At 34.9% G+C, this 21,934-nt stretch overlaps 1 long non-coding RNA gene across 1 annotated transcript; it reads right to left on the bottom strand.

The window, feature by feature from the left end:
• Positions 1–4,666: 4,666 nt before the first annotated feature.
• LOC125661512 (uncharacterized) lies at positions 4,667–19,871 on the bottom strand. The gene is made up of 3 exons (XR_008802905.1): positions 16,905–19,871; positions 8,067–8,247; positions 4,667–7,034 (listed from the first exon to the last, which is right to left on the bottom strand). It is a non-coding gene; the product is annotated as an uncharacterized LOC125661512 (long non-coding RNA).
• Between the last annotated feature and the right edge of the window lie 2,063 nt (positions 19,872–21,934).

Raw genomic sequence — 21,934 nt, 5'->3', positions numbered from 1 at the left:
CACCAAAGACTACGAAGATATTGTCAATGAGGAACTTCAGCATATTTTTTTTTCTATTTCAGAGTGTACATGTGCATGGAATCAGAGTGGTGTTTAATCAGATTGGTAGATTTTGGATGACTGATCACTAGATACGAATATTTCCATTTTTGTTGAAGAAGCAACTGTTTATGATGTCAGAAAGTCTAGTCTTTAATTTATCGTGAGGAATGGTCATGGAAAGTGTTGAAAAGGCATACGTTTCGAACGATGTTGTTGATCTGAGAAAATGTGTGCGATTTCAAATTTACTAAAAGTTCTTTAAAATTTTTCAGAACCCACACTTGATTTACACCAGGCCACTTCTGACACAGTACGTTTGAAGTTTCTCCTTCACAGCTATTAACATTTTCGTGAGGAGCAAAGATAGAGGCTTGATAGAACATTTACTCGATCCAGCAATATATCTTTCTTTGTAAGGTTTTTTTTTAATGAAGTTTAGGAATCCAGTATAGGTACGGTAACTCATATTCATCCGACCCATTGACTGGGATATTAAATGTGTCTAAAACTGAAGCATGATGTTGAATAATTACATCTTTTGAAAGGGCAGTTAGAGTAAAAGTACGATTACCGAATGTGGAATTAATGCCAAGTTCGTTTTTATGCCCCTGAGATCGAAGATCGGGAGGCTGGTAAAATTTCATAATTTAATGCAATTTAATTGTTTATTTGTATGTATACCACTTAAGTAAACATGATTATATAATAATATTGCAAAATTTATCAAAAGTATTTGGTTTTTAGTGATATTTTGACCAGAAAACAGCATCAAATTAATTGAAGATTTATGGCATCCCGATCCCGATTATTACTATTTCGTTTGGAGAATTTACGTTTGATTGATAGTTATTCGGAATTCATGATCTTTGATTTTCTTGCCCCCCCCCCCTCCCCTTTGGTTGTTTTGGGTGTTTTTTATGCCTTTTTAAACCTCCCTCTTCAATTCATCAATTTATTTTAGAATTTGTTTCTTTGTCCACTGGCCAATTATTGATTCAAATCAATTGAATAATTGCTGGCCTTAAAACACACACACAAACACACACACACATACGTGTAACGCGTGTCAAATGAACACCTTAACTTCCCACCTGCAACTGAACACTTCTACAGTTATTGGTATTTTAGTACGAAAATTTACTATTTGGTACTAAAAACAACATAGAAGACATTGCTGCGGTCGAAATTTGTGAAATATCGTTTTATTCACTCCTTGAATTTTTGCTTATCAAGTGAACACTTTCCTTTACACACGGTCAATTGAACACTTTCCTTTACACACGGGCAATTGAACACTTTCCTTTACACACGGGCAATTGAACACTTTCCTTTACACACGGGCAATTGAACACTTTCCTTTACACACGGGCAATTGAACACTTTCCTTTACACACGGGTAATTGAACACTTTCCTTTACACACGGGTAATTGAACACTTTCCTTTACACACAGGCAATTGAACACTTTCCTTTACACACAGGCAATTGAACACTCTGACACACACGGGCAAATGAACACTCTGACACACACGTGTAATTGAACACTCTGACGCACATGGCCAATTAAATACTCTGATACACGCAGCCAGTTAAACACTCTGATACACACGGGCAATCAAACACTCTGAAACATACAAACAATCATTCTCACCACGCTAAATAAATAAGGCCAAATCTCTAAAGCTTACAAAAAAGCGTGAAACGATGATATAAATCGAAATTGGGATGGGATAGACAGGGAATCCACACATTTCGTTGAAATTATCGCCGCAAGAAAATAAAAAAAAGGGAGGGGGGTAGTATTGATTGGATGATTGATTATATATTTTACGTCCCGTCGAGAATATTTTATTCATATTGAGACGTAACCAGCTTTAAGCGGAGTACCACGAATTTAGACCTATCCAATGTATCCATAGGGTTCAGGGTCGTAGCAGTGAGGGTTCTTTGAAATATCGTGCCAACACCTACTACATGTACGACAAGGGATATACGTTTATAAGGTCACATCCAAAAGATCCGTGATTCTCACTTCTAAATGTCGAGCGTTTGGCGAAGGAGCAATTAACACTACCAATTTTAACGTCTTAGGTTTGACGCATGAACGATGCTTGAACTCACGACCTCCCGGTTACGAAGCGAACGCTCTACCATTGAGCTACCGCGACCGGTCGGGGGGAGGGGTAGTAGTGTCCATAATGATGACTTTTAATGTAATAATAACTTATGATAATCATCATTATATATATATATATATATATATATATATATATATATATATATACACTTCTATGATTATAGACTCCCTCGTTTGCCAATGCATGCTGTACGGGCCAGACTCTGTAGTAATTCGACCAAAAAGTATGATAAATAAAATCAAAATTCTGTAATACAGTGCCTAAAGGATCTAAAACAAGTATTCATAATTATATACATTTTTTGTATCACTTTAAGTTTTTTGTTGACTTTTGACATGAATAAAAATTAGATATCTTTGTAAAGAAATGTTACGCGATATCTTAATTCCACTCTAAAAGGGAACATTTTCATGAACATTCTGTTTATATATGTAACTACATAGATGTGACCTTACAGAAAACTTTAATCAAACGTTGCAAAAACCATAAATTCTTTGAAAATCCGGTTTATAACACCAGTTTATATAACATAACTTCAGAATCAGGATTTGTTCCCGGTTCCTTTATATACTGTTACAAAAATATCTACATGTTTATGATATGTACATGCACATTATGTCAATTTTGACTATCATCTCACCTTGAAATATGAGGACAAAATTGTAATAGAGAACTCCCAAAAATCACGATTTTGCTTCATCTTAGATATTTTTGTTTAGAGATTTCGTGCCTTTGGCACTCATTACGCCCTTCCCTAAACGTGTTGGACCCCCCCCCCCCCCCCCCCCCTCATTAACCACGTCTGAAACACACCGACAATTGAACCTGGTACATTGCGCATAAATTGAACTATTATAACGGAAGGTAAAATTCAAGTTACATATTTGTAAGTTTTATTGATGAACTTAGTCCAGTCTCGAAAGGCAAGTAGAGATTTAAAACATTCCCTGAACATCGGCAATTCGCGCCTTCGAATGAGAAATAATCTCCCTCATAAATGTGATTTGGACCCCCACTCCTTTCCCTGCCGATCTGAGGACAGAGATGACCAATTGCAAATTCAAGGGAATATATTACCTTCTGTTTTTGTTCAAAAACTGGACGTGTCCTCTCATGACCTTTATAATACAAATTCACCAGGTTGATTTTTAAAATCTTATTAATGTTTTACATAAGCTCAAATTAAAGTCCAATAATATACGCACATCAAATCAATTATCTCTCTCATTAATTCAATTGATGCGCACATCCATGTGGTGGAAATATTGCTCGCAAAAATTAATTTAGAGCTCTGTATGAATGACTTGATTATCTCTTTTAATTCAATGGAGGATCTTTTTAATTATATATACAAGGCTATTTCATAAGCAATTAATTCGCGCATCATCTTTTTTTAAAAGAGCAACAATTCAATTAAAGAAATCATTCAATTGTGGATATCTTGAATTGAAGATTATATCTCAATTAGATAATCTCTCTAAAATAATTATTCCACGCATCAATTTAATTAATGATATCATTAATTCAATAGAAGAGAGCAATAATTCAATTATTGTGCACATTAAGTGATGTTAGCATTAATGAATTATTGCTCTCTTCAATTGAATTGTAGCATGCATTAATTCTATTGTTGGTATCATTAAATTATAATTCATTTGAGGAGAGCAACAATTAAATTATTGCGTGCATCAATTCAGCAGAATAAATAATGATATCAATAATTCAATTCATGCTCGCAATATATATATAATGCAGAATTGAAGATATTAATTATTTGAAGAGATCTTTGATTGCAATGTTGCGTGCATGAAATGAATTGATAATATCTTCAAATAATTAAAGATATCTTCAAATATTTGAGTTTGTTAATTTGGCGCTCCATAGATCTAAAACTATTCCTAGTGGATTCTGGTGCTTTCTGACTCAGACATCATAACAGCTCTTGCCACAAATGAATCTCACCATACAAGTGATAAAAACACACTTGAATATGTTGCAGAAAAATAAAGATCAGGTGGGTCGCATATACCTATAGCCACCTCTCTTTTAATTTCTTCATAGGATTCATATACTTAAAGGGATTTTTCTCCTTGAAAAGGTGATATTTAAAAATATGTCACTTTTCAAGGAATTTTATAATCCCCCAATAGTATGTACCGGGGTAATTTCTAAACTGTTTGGTGAAAATGTTGACAATTAAGAATCAGTCACTGGTTATCCATGTGGAATTTAGCTATCTCATATGAATAAACTTTTGATTATTTTACTACAATGTACCATATTAACCAATTTCGGAAATAATTCCTTATTTGTCTTAAATTTTGATTTGATATAAAGAGCAAACTGAAATGATAAACCAAAGTTCACATTGAACACCAGTGAGGCAATTGTATACAAATATCAAATTCATATATTACAGAATTCATTAAGATATTTGAATTATTCTAATCTTTTAATATTCCATGGTAGCAATGAAAACAGCAGGTCTTTTATTCTCAGTCATATATTTTATTATATTACAGGAGATGTTATATGTACAATTAGTATATATATATATACATTATACATGTAATTGCATGTGCCAAAAAAATGTATACATACATGAGTAATTCAACCACAGACATTTCAATAAATTTGCATTTAATACATTGAATGTAGTCCTTTGATTAAATAATCAACACAGATGGATCCATATGATAATACATGTATTTGTAAAAGAAAAAAAAAGAGTTCCATTTCTCACACAAATGATATCTGTACAAATATCAAAATCAACAAGAGGCCCAGGGGCCACATCGCTCACCTGAGTCACCTTGGCCCTGCTGTTTTGATTTTTAAATGCTATTTTATCAATCTTATTCTCATGAATAATGTGACCCAAACCTACCTCTAAAGAACACAACATTACTAAAATGAAATCATATAACACAAAGATATGACAAGCATGATATTGCTGTTCTGGATAAGACCAAGGTATGAAGTCATAGGTCTTGGTATGATATGAAAGACTTAGCCATAAGTAATCTATATACAATACATGAAAGCCCTATCTAAAATAGTCCTGGATATACTTAATAAGTTATACTTTCTTAAAAGTAGGTCAAACTCAGAGTTCAGGGTCACAAGGTCAAAGAACATAATATGATTGATTGTTTTAGCTGTTTTCCGCCACACTCAACAATTTTTCAGTTATCTGGTGGTGCCCAGTTTTTATTGGTGGAAGAGAGAACCCAGATACAATGTACCTGGGAAGAGACCACTGACCTTCTGAGAGTAAACTGGGAAACTTTCTCACTTACCGGTGCAAGCAGGATTCGAACCCACGCCAACCACTGAAGAGACATTATTTGTCGAAATGCGCATCTGGTGCATCAAAATTGGTACCGTATAAGTTTTACCTTAAACACAATGTAGTTCAGGACACACTGAATAGGTCAGATTTGTGACCTAAAATTGTATAATTTTTCTAAAGCTTTTGAAAATTGATAATGCTATTAAAGCCTAGTCTGATCCCTTACACTCCATTTCAATAGTTAAGCATAAAAACAGACTGGAGTGGATGGGGACCAAACTTAAGAAAGCTGTGAGATTAGTTCAATATTCAAACCTACAGTTTTTGAATAATAAGTATTTAACCCAACTGGGATGATTTCATCCAAAATATTTCACTAAAAATATTTGTGGGGATATTAGTTCACACAGACATTATGTTTCAAAATGAGTACGAGTATGGAAATGAACTGGGGTTCAAATTGACTGGCTACGTATACCTAACATGGCTACATCAACAAAGAAAACCACTTGAAGCTGTGAGTTTTTAGGTTATATGTGGGTTTAAGGAATATTTGAAAGTATGCTTGGAAACAAGTATAGTGGGAAAATATGTTAGGAATTATTTAATATTAAATTCATGAGACAGCGATGCAGGAATGCAGTGATAGAGGGACTTAACCATGCACTTTTTTTCTGTGCCGTAAATTGAAGATTTTTAATACGGGGCTCATCTGAAGCTCTAGCGCTCTGACTTGCCCCAATATCTTCTCAAAGAGCTACGATTTTGGGTTTAGTTCTGCATCTAGTTTTTTAGGAGAAGATTTTAAAAGATTTTCCTTGTATATATTTCACATATAAAACTTAGATCCCCTATTGTGACCCCACTCTACCCCTGTGAGCCATGACCTTTAACAAACTTGAATCTGTACTATATATGAATGTAAAACTTTGATCCTCAATTGTGATCTCACCCTACCCCCGGATACCATGATTTGCACAAAACAGGAACCTTTTATGTGAATTCAACTTTCCTGGTCCAGTGGTTCTTGAAAAGGTTTTTTAAATGACCCCACCCTATTTTTGCATACCCTTTATCTATTGATGATGCATACCAAGTTTGATTGAAACTGGCCCAGTGGTTCACTCTGGAGAAGAAAATGAAAATGTGAAAAGTTTACAGAGAGACAGACGACAGGCAAAGGTGATCAGAAAAGCTCATTTGAGCCTTTGGCTCAGGTGAGCTAAAAAAGTATATAAACATGTTCAATGTTAAACCTGTTTGTTGTATTGCTTAACAGCTCCATTGCCAGCATCTACCCTTACTGAGCTTACAGTGTCAGACCTTGATATCATCATCATCACTCATTTTGACTATCCAGGCCAAATTAATATTTTTGCAAGGGTGAGGCCTGGCTGTCCTGTCGAGGTTGAAGTTTGTACTTCCACACTTGGCGACCCAGTGGATTGATCCTATCCAATCCTCTAAACTCTAGGTCTCGTTTTAGGATCTCATCCCATGTCAGCTTTGGTCTACCTGTGAAGTTCTTTTCTGTTGATCATGATGCATAACATTCTGACAAATCTGCAAAAATATTTAGAGAAGTGATTAGTAAAAGGTCTTCGTAAAAGGTAGCAAGAAATGTACAATTAGATAAAAATCATAATTTCTATTTCTACAAAGTAAGTGTTTATCAAATGATCAGCTGTAAATATTAATTCACACATCAATTATCATTTTTAAAGATTCAAAGTGATACAGATATCAAAAACATTTTATGACAAATATATCATAACTTCAGATTGTTTTTATGAAAAACAAATGTATCCCCAGCTCCCCAAATTGGAAGTGCTCCAAATGAAACCTCCAACCCCTTAATGCACTGCATGGTATGGATGATAAAGCATGAGCAGGAACATAGACATTATGAACTCCAATAATTAAGCCACATAGGAGAAGGGTTCACAAACTATTTTACACCCTCCACCCCTACAATCCACTATATTAGGGACAACATTTGGATCTTTGATCTGTCCCTGCAATATGCACATCGCAAATGGCATTGAAGTATTCTACAAAATTTCAAGTCTATCGGATAAGCCGTATAGGAGAAGTATTCACAAGCTATTTTAACATCCTCCACACCTCTTAGATCTACTATTAACTTTTAGAAAAATAATTGGACACTCCTGTCCTGACAATATGCACATCTACAAATGGCAATGAAGCATTGTACAAAGTTTCAAATCTATCCAATAAGCCATATAGGAGGAGAAGTGTTGACAAGGTATTTTACATCCTCCACCCCTCTAAGATCTACTATTAACTTTTAGGAAAATAATTGGATCCTTCCGTCCCACGAATATACACATCTACAAATGGCAATGAAGCATTGTACAAAGTTTAAAGTCTATCCGATAAGCCATATAGGAGAAGTGTTCACAAGATTTTGTGGCAGACGGACAGAAAGTACAAAAACAATATGTCTCCCCTTAAAGAGGGGAGACATAATTACAGTACTGCAGCAATATTTTCACTGTATTTCAGTTGGAGGCTGTCAAAATACAAATTATCAATATACTCTTAAGGTGCAAATCAAAACTTGTATATATATACCTTTTCTCAATACATTTTAATGCGTTTTATTTCATCTCTAGTGGACTCTCTTTAGGACTGGCTCATTTTGCTGGGAATATGGGCATCTAGCTATCCTGGTGCCATGCTCTTTTTAATGAATATTGTATTTTCTAGGTTATGTCAAAGCCACTTTTTCTCTTTGATGCAAAATTATGTTTGACTGAAATTAAAGTGAAGGTTATTTAACAAGAAATCTAGTAGACACATTCAAGCAATACCTGTTCCCTACCACTACTAACTATATATTTATTCAACATATGTTCAAATTCAATGGAACCACTGGACTTCATATACTATTTTGTCAAAATGCACAGTATTAATGAAGAGGGTGTTACAACTTACATATACCAGATAAGACGTATCATTAATGTTCTACCTAATATATTAATATCTGCTCTAGAACCTGATTTTCATGCACCCATGTTATGATGGACTGTATTATGGTATTTATCAAGCTCTTTCATCTGTCTGTTAGCTTTTTTAAAAATTCAAAATCTTAGTTTATCAATCCTTATACCCACTCAGGTGATCTAATCAGTAATTAAAAAAACTGATTAATCTTTTTGAACATCATATCTAGCAAAGATACTTACGTACATATGTAACTTTAAAATGATACTTATGCCTTGTTCAAACAGCGGTTTTAATGCATATTTTGAATTAAAATTTTCAAACTTTAATGCGCATCAAATATACTTCGTAGAATAGATATAGGTCCCTCCATAATGACAAATTTGGGTCACATGCATCATACCCCTGGTTAGCTATAGATTTATATTTATGCTAATTTTGACTGAAAAACTAATTTTAAAAAACTTAATTGATCGCTAAAAATAGTGAACATTAAGTAATTAGAAAATGCCAGATGTAGATCTGTGCTCTGCAGAGACATACTGGGTCATATATGCATAAAGAAGAAAAAAACTATAAAACAATTCTCTTTGATCCACTGTAAATTGTAGGAAAATATTCGATCCCTGGGTCAGAAGAACGTGAACAACATTAAATGATAATGAAGTATTGTACACAATGGCCTTCATTTTTGCAGTTACTGCCATTACACCGGAAGTAGGGGGCGTGCTTACTGATGGGGTCCCCCCCCCCCCAATTGTGGCCCCATCCTACCCCCGGGGGCCATGATTTGAACAAACTTGAATCTGCACTATGTCAGAAAGTTTTCATGTAAAAATCAGTTTTTCTGGCTCAGTGGTTCTTGAGAAGAAGATGTTTAAAGATTTTTCATATATATTTGTATGTAAAACTTTGATCCCCTATTGTGGCCCCATCCAACCCTCGGGGTCCATGATTTGAACAAACTTGAATCTGCATTATGTCAGGAAGCTTTCATGTAAATCTCAGGCCATCATTAAAAATATTTTTGTTTGATGTACTCTGACTCACATTTTTCAAGGTGGGTCGGTAGGTAGGTTTTTTTTTTGTTTTTGGTTTTTTTTTAACGTCATGCAAATTTGTAATATTTTCTTTTAGAATAAGGAGAATTTTCTATTTTTCAAGGGACCCCCCCCCCCCCCAAAAAGTTTTAAATTGCTGGAAAAAAATGGTCGGGTTGGAGCAAATTTGATTGGTCGGTCGGAGTACATCAAACAAATCAATGTTTATTTTTGGCCTCAGCTTTTCTGGCTTAGTGGTTCTTGAGAAGAAGATTTTTAAAGTTTTTCCCTATATATTTGTATGTAAAACTTTGATCCCCCCTTATGGCCCCATCCTACCCCCGGGGGCCATGATTTGAACAAACTTGAATCTGCAATATGTCAGGAAGCTTTCAGGTAAATTTCAGCTCTTCTGGCCCAGTGGTTCTTGAGAAGAAGATTTTTGAATGACCCCACCCTATTTTTGTGATTATCTCCCCTTTGAAAGGGACATGGCCCTTCATTATACCCCCCGCAACAAGTTGTGGGGGGGGGGGGGTTATACTGGAATCGGGTTGTCCGTCTGTTCGTCCGTCCGTCTGTAGACGCAATGGTTTCCGGACTCTAAAGCATTATCCTTTCCACCTACCGTCACCATATCATACATATGGACTACCCATGGGATGAAGATGTTCCCTATCGATTTTGGGGTCAAAAGGTCAAAGGTCAAGTGCACTGGACAGCGAAGTAGCAATATGGTTTCCGGGCTCTAAAGCGTTATCCTTTCCACCTACAGTCACCATATTATACATATGGACTACCCATGGGATGAAGATGTTCCCTATTGATTTTGGGGTCAAAAGGTCAAAGGTCAAGTGCACTGGACATCGAAGTAGCAATATGGTTTCCGGGCTCTAAAGCGTTATCCTTTACACCTACAGTCACCATATCATACATATGGACTACCCATGGGATGAAGATGTTCCCTATTGATTTTGGGGTCAAAAGGTCAAAGGTCAAGCGCACTGGACATCGAAGTAGCAATATGGTTTCCGGGCTCTAAAGCGTTATCCTTTCCACCTACAGTCACCATATCATACATATGGACTACCCATGGGATGAAGATGTTCCCTATCGATTTTGGGGTCAAAAGGTCAAAGGTCACGCGCACTGGACATCGAAGTAGCAATATGGTTCGGTTTGTCATGCCATTTGTTTTTTACACTCAGAAAAGAGGTAGTTTATACCTATTACCAACACCCTTTGGGAGATTGGGGTAAGCGGGGGATATTCTTAGTGAGCATTGCTCACAGTACCTCTTGTTTGAACAAACTTGAAAGCCCTTCACCCAAGGATGCTTTTGGCCAAGTTTGGTTGAAATTGGCCCAGTGGTTCTGGAGAAGAAGTCGAAAATGTGAAAAGTTTACAGACGGACAGACAGACAGACGACAGACAAAATGTGATCAGAAAAGCTCACTTGAACCTTTGGTTCAGGTGAGCTAAAAATCAATTAAAATATGCAAATTCATTTTTGGGTTGAATGTATTAATTGTTACACAAATTTACTACATGTATATGTATCTATAGTTTACAAATCATTACATTTTGCTAAATGATATAATTATTCTACACATATCATCTAAGATTTTAATTATACAAAATAAGATCATATAAAATCTGTAAATAAATTATGGATCAACAAAATTGTTAAATACTAAGATCTGCTTTCATATTTACTATACTTAAAGGTCATAGGAGACGATTTTCAAAAAATATTTGTTTTGCACGAAAATGTGTTCTTCTTTAATTACTTAACATATGTAAAGAAGTCATTCAGAAAAAATCGTAAGGTAACAGGCGCTACAGACCGTCAAATGTTGCCGTGGTGTGAAGTATCAAAATAGTAAGATGACTTATCTCCCTTGCTTGATGACGTCAAAAGAGACCAGCCTGACGCAAATGTGTATTTGTTTATACTAACAACTGCGGGTTTTAGCCGTCAAAATGTTCAATGTGCTTACATTCAACTGTAATTTAGCAAGTCAGGTATTTCTATATACTTTTGTCTAAATGATCCAACGTTCAGAAAGACTTGGGTGTGAAATCTACACCGAGAACACAGAACTCGAAGTTGTTTGACAATCATTTTACGCGATTACGGGGGTTGATGAGGATCAGTTTCGTTATTGTATTCACTCTACTTTGGCAAAAACTAATGGGTTTATGAAATTAAATCTTCGACCAGATGCAGTTCTAACTATTTTCGACTAGGCTACAAACCAACGGCAAGCACGGCGAAGACGAGAAAATCCTGCAAAACGTTGACTGTATATAATGACGGTAGACTACATGTAGTACAGATATTCATAATTTAGTATAAACATGCACGATCTGATTAGTTTAGAAATGAAATCTGACTATGAAATAGTTATATGAAGCTCTTCTGATCAGAATTTTTCTCTCTGAATACATAAGTAAATAAATTGAAGATGAATAGGTCTAACTTTATATGTTGAAAGTTGCATTATCAGACCCCCCCCCCCCCCCCCTTTTCTGTTTGAAAAAGAATGCTCAAAGCAAATGGTGGAACATATTGAAATTACAAGTTTTTATATCGGGTGAAATAAACCAATTTTTACAGTCATGCAAGAGTTGGGGGATGATTTTTCTCCCCTTTAAATGAAGCACTTTACACGTTGGTTTCCTTGTTAGGGTAAAAAAATTAAACAAATAATAACGTTAAAGGCCGAGGGTTTTGAACAACCGGTCAGTTGAATGAATCAACATGTAAGAATTAAAGCTCGATAAATTTATTTTGTATAAATGAGAACGTTAGCCATTGATAAATTAGGCAGATTATTCTTTTTTCTACGTTTTCTTGTATCCATTTGACTGCCTTCGTCGGATACCCAGTATCCGACGATGTATGACAGCCAAACATATACAGTTTCCGACCTGAGTTCCTGCATACTGTGCAGATTTTCTAGCTATGTACAGCTTATGAACCGATCATCGTCCCACACCCCACGATGACTCAATATATTCCAGAATTCTTTGGCTACCTAAAGTTGTCTGTGTGACTCGTCCATAACGCATGGCCTACAAAAACAGTGAGGACATTCGGATTTTTCGACAGTTCCTTCAATAACTGGTCCAGACGAAGAATTCGTTTTTTCTCTGGCTTCCAGTTCCAACCATTATACGCAAGAAAGAGCCCTTATAGTGTCTAATGTTATGGTAAATTATTTTTTCATATACATGTAGGCCCCAATGTCGCAAATTTTATTGTAAAAGAATGTTAAAGCCATTTATATTTATTAGATTCACCTGTTAAACTAAAATAGCTGTACACGATACTTGTAAAAATCCTATGAAAATAAATTTAAAAAATGGCGCTCACGATGTGTGTAAAGGAAATTTCGATCTGGCTATAAAATATATCCGAGTCAGGGTGGAACTTGGGCGCATAAAACCAAAGGGGGATGAGGGGGTGCCCACCTTTTTTGTCAGTCAACCTTCACCCCCCCCCCCCCTTTGGGGAAAAACCGATGCTGCGTCGCTGTGTCTGCATGGGATTAGAAAGCGCAAGTAATAACTATCTATATTTCTCTTATTGTCATCAGAGAATGTACTCTGGAATTATCATACATTTATCATTAACCAGTCAGTATTGTTTCAACCGATTCGGAATAAATAGGATCTTGATCGATCTTCTTCTTCGTCCTCCGATGAAAAATCGTCGATGTGGCTGGCATTTACATTAATTATGAGTTCAAAGTGATATCCTTGTATAACAAACTATGGTTCCCCATTCAAAAACTCCTCCAGTTGCGAATAAATCGTCTATGGATGTGCTTTTGTTTTGATTCGCAAATCTGAGTGTGGTCTCTTATGACGTCACAAATTCAGGAAATCAGGAACGATAATCGTGTAACGATTTTCTATTCCGACTACCTTTGCACTTCAATTTCTTCGAGTTAATATTGTTTTTAATCTTTAAAAAGTATTTTTATGAGGAGTCTATGAAACAAAGTTGATAATTATGGAGAGAAAACGTATTGTTAAAAACCGTCTCCTATGACCTTTAAGGCCACATAGAATTTCATATTTACAGATTATCATCCACGCCCACCCCTCTCAAAATTATCCACCCCATTGTTTTTTATTCTACCTTTTTTTTAAAAAAAAGAAGTTGAGAACAAATATTTGGCTTGTATATCAAACATTTAGAGCATTTCAATGACTGACCCTAACATTTTGGCATGTTGTGGTTATATTTGACATGTTTCTATTATAAGGGTACCCAAAGATGTGGTAGTTGTGAAGGACTGTTGCAGTGTGATATGACATGTTCCATGAAAAAGGCTTGTATTGACTCCCATTTGGAATGTTTTTTCAAAGTGCCAAACTGTGGTAATTTTTTGTGGTAACTGAAAATATTAACACTCAGGATGAAGAAAATGTAAAAAATAAAATTATAAAAGTATTCTTTCACTTTTAATTTCATTTTTTTAAAAACGGTTGCTAACGTCACATTTTTATGACGGAACACTTGACGGAAAATGAATTAGCAATTAATAAATCTTCTGTTTACTAAATAAGTTATGAAATTATTTAACTACATGGCTCTCTTAATGAAAGGTTTAAATGTAATCTATATACATTACATCGAGACCAATGTTTGTTGTGCTTTAATAATGACTCCGAATCTTTTATTTTCTGACAATGCTAATGTCGGTTCTTGACGGAACTTTTTTTATGCTAATGTTATTGTTTGACGGAACAAAATCTTGCAGAACTTTTTCGCAGTGATGTAAATCATGATAGAGTATAAGTAGTTTCCCATGATGAGTTTTTATTGCAATAAAATAGTCTTTGAATTCATAAACCGGTAGTTTGACGTACAATTTAGTACAAATAGAACGATTTCTTATGCTAACGTCAGCAATTTTGACAGAAAGTCTATCGCTTGAAGTTTTACGGAAATCTGGATACCTCATTCACTCAACCTGCCATTCAATTGGAAAATCCCATTACAACGCCCCTTGCAGGGAGAGGTGTAGTAATAATAAAGAACCACAACTCTTACAATGGTTTGGTAAAGAAGTGTGCTAATGTCACATTGTGCCGAGTAGAGTTTGACAGAATGATGTTAGACCAAATATCAATGTAATTTCTTAAGTTAAATATTTTGTTTAAAGAAAATAAAATCTGTTCCACAATTAGATTATGACTTTTAATGCTTAATTCCAGAAAAATAATCAAAGCAAATTGTTTTGCAGTACATCTCTATGTACATATGTACATTAGTGCTAACGTCAATATGTTTGACAGAACGAAAGTTACAAAAACTGCTTACTTTGAATTTACTTTTGAATAATTTGTTTTCAAAAATAGTTTGCAATTTTTTTGATAAAAATTAAGTAAAAGTACATACATTTTTTTACATCTTTTTCGCCCCTTGTTTTCTTATTTAAGTTGAAATAAAGTACCCGAGAAGTTGGATACCACTTCTCATGGGAGTTAATTCTGTCAATTTTTCTCATATTTTGAACATTCACATTCCAAAATAATTTTAACGATTTATGTGTGGCAAAATATTTTTGATTTTATAATTAACTCTAGTCCATTCAAGTTTGTAATTAAAAACATTCTTTACTTTTTGAGCATATTTATTTTTAAATACGGAGGGGAAAAAATTGACGGACATTTTATGCTAATTTGGTGGAATATGTCATATGCATTTGGTCAAGTGACTGCACATGTATGCCTTGTTAAAATTGATTAATGGAGATGCTATTGAATGTGAAAGTATGCGATACCATGCCATTTCCCAATTCTGTGTTTGGAACTTTTATTATTGAGTGTGCGTGTCTTAGACTAGAAGAAGATGATGGCAAACTGAATTGAATAATGTTAAGCAAAAGAACTACAGTACAGTGACTGTTGCTTTGCGGTACAATGATGGTAATTATGACTCATTAATTAGCGGATACGGCAATGGCATATCCTGATCCTGCATAAACTGCATATTCAAACAAGAGGCCCATGGGCCACATTGCTCACCTGATTCACCTTGGCCCATATTTAAAGATTTGTTCTACATATTCGCTTCTAAAACTTTGATCCCTGTTTAAGTATTGTGGCACAACCTACTCACGGGGCCATGATTTCTCCTACCTAAAATCTAACTCCAAAAAACCCCACACAAACATAGCTTGTAAAGGGGATAGGAGGACGTGCCTGGTGTTTAATAATTCAATGTGTACAGGCATTAGAAAAATGTGTATATGCAAAAACATACTTTAAACTGTATGCAAAATAATACCCATGTCTAGTCCTATTATAACATTGGAAGGAAAATTTGATCTGGCCACCATTGCTACACGACATTTTAAGTTACGAAAAATAAAAAATTTACATATGAACACCTAGGCTGTGTCAAGCTGAGTGAGCAAGTTTGTGCAGAACGAACAAAAATTACACCAAACACAGCGACACCTTTTCGAAATTTTATTTTTACAAACTTGAATCTGCACTACAGAGCTGTATGTCAGGAAGCTTTCATCATGTAAATTATGTAAACTACTCTGGCCTAATGGTTCTTGAGAAGAAGATTTTTATGGCCCCATTCTACCCCAGGGGGTCATGATTTTAACAAACCTGAATCTGCACTATGTCAGGAAGTTTTTATGTAAATTTGTACTTTCCTAGCCCAGTGTTTCTTGAGAAGATGATTTTTAAAGATTTTCCCTTTATATTTGTATGTAAAATATTTGATCCCCTATTGTGGCCCCATCCTACCTATGGGGGTCATGATTTGAACAAACTTCAATCTACACTATGTCAGAAAGCTTTCATGTAAATTTCAGCTCTTCTGGCCCAGTGGTTCTTCAGGAGAAAATTTTTAAAATGACCCAACCCTATTTTTGCAATTTTGTAATTATATCTTCCCTTTGAAAGGGGGTGTGGCCCTTTATTTGAACAAACTTGAAAGCCCTTCACAAAGGATGCTTTTTGTCAAGTTTGGTTGAAATTGGCCCAGTGGTTCTTGAGAAGAAGTCAGAAATGTGAAAGTTTACAGACAGACGGACAACAGGGGATTGGAAAAGCTCATTTAAACTTTCAGCTCAGGTGAGCTAAAAATTACTATTATTCAAAAAAGCGCAAAAGAATGTTCAACTTCAGTGTTACATGAAAATGTACTTCAAAATCACTTAAAAACAATTATAATATTGCTGTATGAAAATTTTCTGTCCAAAGAAAACAATGTAAAAAAAAATATGAAGTAATCTACACTCTACAGCAACATGTGAGGATAATGAACGGGAAATATATATTCTGAAAAATAAAAAATACACCACCTGCCCCATTTTTGTCCAAGCAAGGATGGAAATCTAAAAAATAATTTTATGACTATGTGGCCTAAAATATTTTGTATACTTACTAATTTCAAAACTCGAAAAGGAAATGTTATCCATGTGAAGCACTCTGTTCATCCTCTGGGGAAGACAATCTTTGATTTGCAGTTTGTGTCATGACTACACCATGATATCTTCTAATCTCGTCATACTATCAGAAAGTAGTTTTGGCAGTTGGCAAGTGTATCAATGGTGTAACTTCTTCATGATCAGATCTTCTATACTGTGTCATATTCAGCATAAAGTAACACGGGCTATCATCTAGTTCTGAGGTACTGAGGAAGGGCTGTTTTTCTCAACACAGCCTTTCTTCTGGTATTCTTAGGGATACTTTATTCATCTTTTAATTACATTTCCTTCTTGGAGATTAAAAGTTGAAGACCACTGAAAGAAAAAGAAGTGATTTAATGAGTTCCATGTACAACTGTAGTTTATCGAATGTGCTGACCAGAATATTATCTAACTGTAGCCCCCCTCCCCGATCAAGCATGCAATGTCATACATGTATCTGAAATCAATACTTATAAAAATTAATTAAAATTAAAATGTTCAAATCTACAATCTTGTTACACATCTCCTATATTTTTTACTTATCATAACTTTGAATTTTTAATAAGTGTGTCCTTTTGTCCACAAACTTTAACAACCCCTCATAAACAATTTACAAATATGATATCAGAAATAATAATCTAAAAACATTATCCTGTTGTTCATAGATGCCATCAACACCAAGAGTATAACAAATAACAAAAGCTCTCCTGACATTGTCCCATTCTGAAAGAAATGATGTGCTTATATCCCCAAAGGCAGGGGGTTACCCTGAATTGTGTCTAGAGAGAGGAATAATATTTATGGAATTAACCAAAAAATTAGTTATAAATTTTTAAAATTTTTAGCTATGAATTTATGTTAAAAAATTGGTAGCTCAGTGGTGAATGTATGTTCGTTCGCCCATGACGCCGTTCGCCCTTATTCCCGTTCGCCCAGAGTCCGATCGCCCTAAAACTTGTTCGCCCATGGTCCGTTCGCCCTCTTATTAAGTTGAATGTCTGAAACATAGGAATTCTTCATTTTTCTATACATATTTTTCTATAGATGAACCAAAAAAAATATTTTTCACGTATGCAACGGGTCTTACTAATGACCTGTCATACCAAATACCTGACAAACAGAAATTTACGACATTTGAAGGTTTTATATTAAAGTTCCATCTCCTTATAAATCATTCTTGAGATCAAAGGACTGGTTTGTAGTTGAAAATCAAAAAATTCTTCAAAGATAAAACCGGTGCTCATATCCATAATGGGCCTATTAACGTCTCATTGTCTTCAATATTGCTTTCAAAACATCGAGAATCGTTAAGAAAACAAAGGAGCTGATTCCCCAAATTACAGTATTAAAAATAACATACATTTAAACTAATTATGTCTTTTATAAACACTACAATCAGAATTAAAATACCAGTCTATTTATTTAAGAAACTTAAAATTGTTAATTGCGAAAAAAAAAAATCGATACGTAATAAATGTCTTAAAAAATAAAAAAAAGCTTAATATATACTATATACTATATATATATGGTGAACGGGATATAGGGCGAACGAGGAAAAGGGCGAATGAGAATTATGGCGAACGGACTCTGGGCGAACGGACGGACGCGAACATGTAGAGAGGGCGAACGAACCCGATACCCTCAGTGGTAACAGAGCATTTGCTTCATGATGAAGAAATCATGGTTTCGAGCCATGCTAATGCACTTTATTTAGGGTGTAAATGTACGTAGTTAGGTGAATGCTCCATCGTCATATTTAGCATTCAAAAGAGAAAGTTGCTGGTCTTTCAGATGAGACCTTCAAACACCACATGCATGCGTCTAAATGTGTCGCACTTCATATTACTGAAATATTCTCTACAGGTATTATACTAAAATCAAACAAACACATATAATCATATACATGTTAAAAATCTTAATTTTAGAAATTTCTTCTTCTGACAAAATGATGCGCAAGCATATAAATGGAAGCTATGCCACTATATGTCATGACACTGTACAGCTTGATCAGTTTATACATCACATAAACAATCACAGATGTAAACAATCAAGAAAAACTCAGTACACAACATCATCCTTTAATTTTGTATTGTAGCTGAAGATCATTCTTCCAAGATCGAAATGCAGCTTGGAAATGATTAGCGAGGGTTGAATTATTCTTAAAAAGTAGATTGAAAGCAAAAGGTAACTGCCAAAGTTACCAGGAGACAATAATCCATACATCGTTCGAATTTCCTCCATTGCCACCTAAAGTGCACGTGTAAACCACGCGTGTGACACCACAGCCCGACAGGCTACATTGTAAACAAGTAAAACGCATTCAGAGTAATAGTTTTACATATCATATTCTGTTTGGTTTATAGTCTTAGTAGTTACATACCTATGCGGTACGCCTGTACCATGTACGTACTGCAAGCAGTGCGGCGTAATGTACATTTGCATCCTCAGGGATTTCAACCCGGACAAAGTGGAACATGCCAATCCCAATACATATACATCTTTCTTTTTTATTTTTGCATTTTTATTTATTTTTCTATTTATTATTTATGTCATGGCGTTGGAAAAAACTTCAAAGTAGGGAGACAGATGTAAAGGGGTATACGTTCCAATCATCCAAAAAATGTGCCGTGTGGGGGGTGGGGTAGGGGGGTTGATTCCTAAGGACCTGGCGCATTTCTTTTTGTGAAATTCTATCCAAAATCAATATGAATTCTTAGTATACAGAGTACATTAACTGCAAAGATTATATTTCAAAAAGAAAAAAACCCCAAACAGTTCACGCAGATTTATCACTTTTATCATCGAAATTTTCAGTAACTCGGGTACTCTGTCGCTTGTACATAACACGATCGGTATGAAACACCATTTAATCAGTCTATGTAATAAAAAACCCATTGATAACATCCAAAAAAATTCTTTCAACCGTGTTTACTTACCTCAGATGGGCCAACTTCTTTCCCTGGAAAACTCCATGGCATTATGATGATATCACAAATGACGTCATTTAAAACAGAGCATGCGCACTTCGAAAGTGTGTAAGCCATGCTCGCAAGGAAAAAAGATGGACGAGTGCTAAATCTTTACACACCTGTTACACACATCTCATAAATCCTGTTAAGTAAACACTTCAGGATTTTGATGGTAGATGACCTATATAATGATTTTATGCTGATTTTTATAAAAATCCAACTGAACACCACCATTTCCGTGTTCCTTTGGCCGACCCCGTGTTGATTTACACGTGTGCCTTCTTATTCACTGGTTCAATTGACAGGGCTTACAAACACACACACACACACACACACACACACACACAGTGTTGATTTAAAACAACAGCGATAATAATCAAAGAACTCATCTTTATAGCTGTAATCATTTCATTTTTATGTAAATCTATATACCACTGAATGATTTATTTTCCGTCAGGCATGAAATTCACTGTTCAGTTGACTCAAAATGACTTAATACTTTAAAAATAAAATAAAGTCATAATCTTGGAAAATTAAATGTAATGCACTGGTACTTTATGTAAATATGTAGTTAAATTTGATTGGGATCAAACGGTAAACTGTAATTCAAAATAATTCCTAAAATAATGAAAACAAACACAATATATTCCAGATATATATTTATAAGGTTAAACTAAAGTAAGAACACCTACAAACAGCAATTAAATTGCATTAAATTATGAAATTTTACCAGCGTACTCTAAAGTACTCTAGCGTACTCTGTTTAGTAGGACCGCTGTAGTTCCGTCATTCTGTCATCCTGTCTGAAACGTTAACCTTGCTAATAACTTCTGAACAATAAGTGCTAGAGCTTTAATATCTAACTTGAATATTCCTTGTGACAGGACCTTTTCGTGGATATCAACATTTTTGACCCTGTGACCTTGACCTTGGAATTTGACCTACTTTTTGAAAACTTTAACCTTGCTAATAATTTTTGAACAGTAAGTGCTAGAGCTTTGATATTTCACATAAGTATTCCTTATGACAAGACCTTTTCGTGGGTACCAACATTTTTTACCCTTTGGCCTTGGGAGTTTGACCTACTTTTTGAAAACTCTAACCTTACTATAATAACTTTTAGTGCTAGAGCTTTGATATTTCACATGAGTATTCCTTGTGACAAGACCTTTCCGTAGGTACTAAACCTGTTGACCTTGACATTTGAACTACTTATTATTTTTTTTTTTTTACATTGGTCATAATTTCTAAATGGTAAATATTAGAACTTTCATATTGCACATGAGCATTTCTTGAGACAAGATCTTTCTACTGGTGCCAAGATATTTGTCCTTGTTACCTTGGCCATCTTTGGAATTGACCATTATCGGGCGCATTTGTGTTTCACAAACACATCTTGTTAAAAAATACAGTTGTAATAATGAGCCTTACAAACAAATACAATGTTGTTACAAGCTTTGTCAGCTAGAACCAAAACATATTCCTCATGTAATTTATCTAATTCTTTGATCACTTCTGGTTTACTAAACACAGAAGGATAGATGGTAAGTATTTTTGTTTTGATGTGTCTAATACGGGATTTTAATATTTTTCTTATACTTTTAATCCATTCTGACAAGGAATCATTTAGCCCATCAACTGGCATAATCTTCGGCAGAATTCATATGGGACCGGTCAATACAAAAAACGTTGCTGTTCTATATCTAATGCATAATTTAAACAAGAGGCCCACAGGCCTTAAGGCTTATTGGTCACCTGAATACTAGTGAAAAAGTATCACTACTTCCACAGGCTATGAAATCTAGAAAAAACTTCCTGTTCTGAACATCTAAGCTAAATTCTAATGTTCAGCAATAGTATATATAAAGCAAGATGTGTTCTTAAAACTTCACTGCCCTCAAAAGTGCATACACTGATGAAAGACTTTAAATAATAGGTGTATTGATATTAAAACATCAAAAGATATGACTAATTTGGACCCATAACCCAGGGTTGTGAAATTCACCATTTTTTTGGTACATCCTTCTGTGCTATTC

This window comes from Ostrea edulis, chromosome 5 (genome assembly GCF_947568905.1).
Source record: "Ostrea edulis chromosome 5, xbOstEdul1.1, whole genome shotgun sequence".
NCBI lineage: Eukaryota > Metazoa > Mollusca > Bivalvia > Ostreida > Ostreidae > Ostrea > Ostrea edulis.
This window is presented reverse-complemented; position numbering and strand designations above follow the sequence as displayed.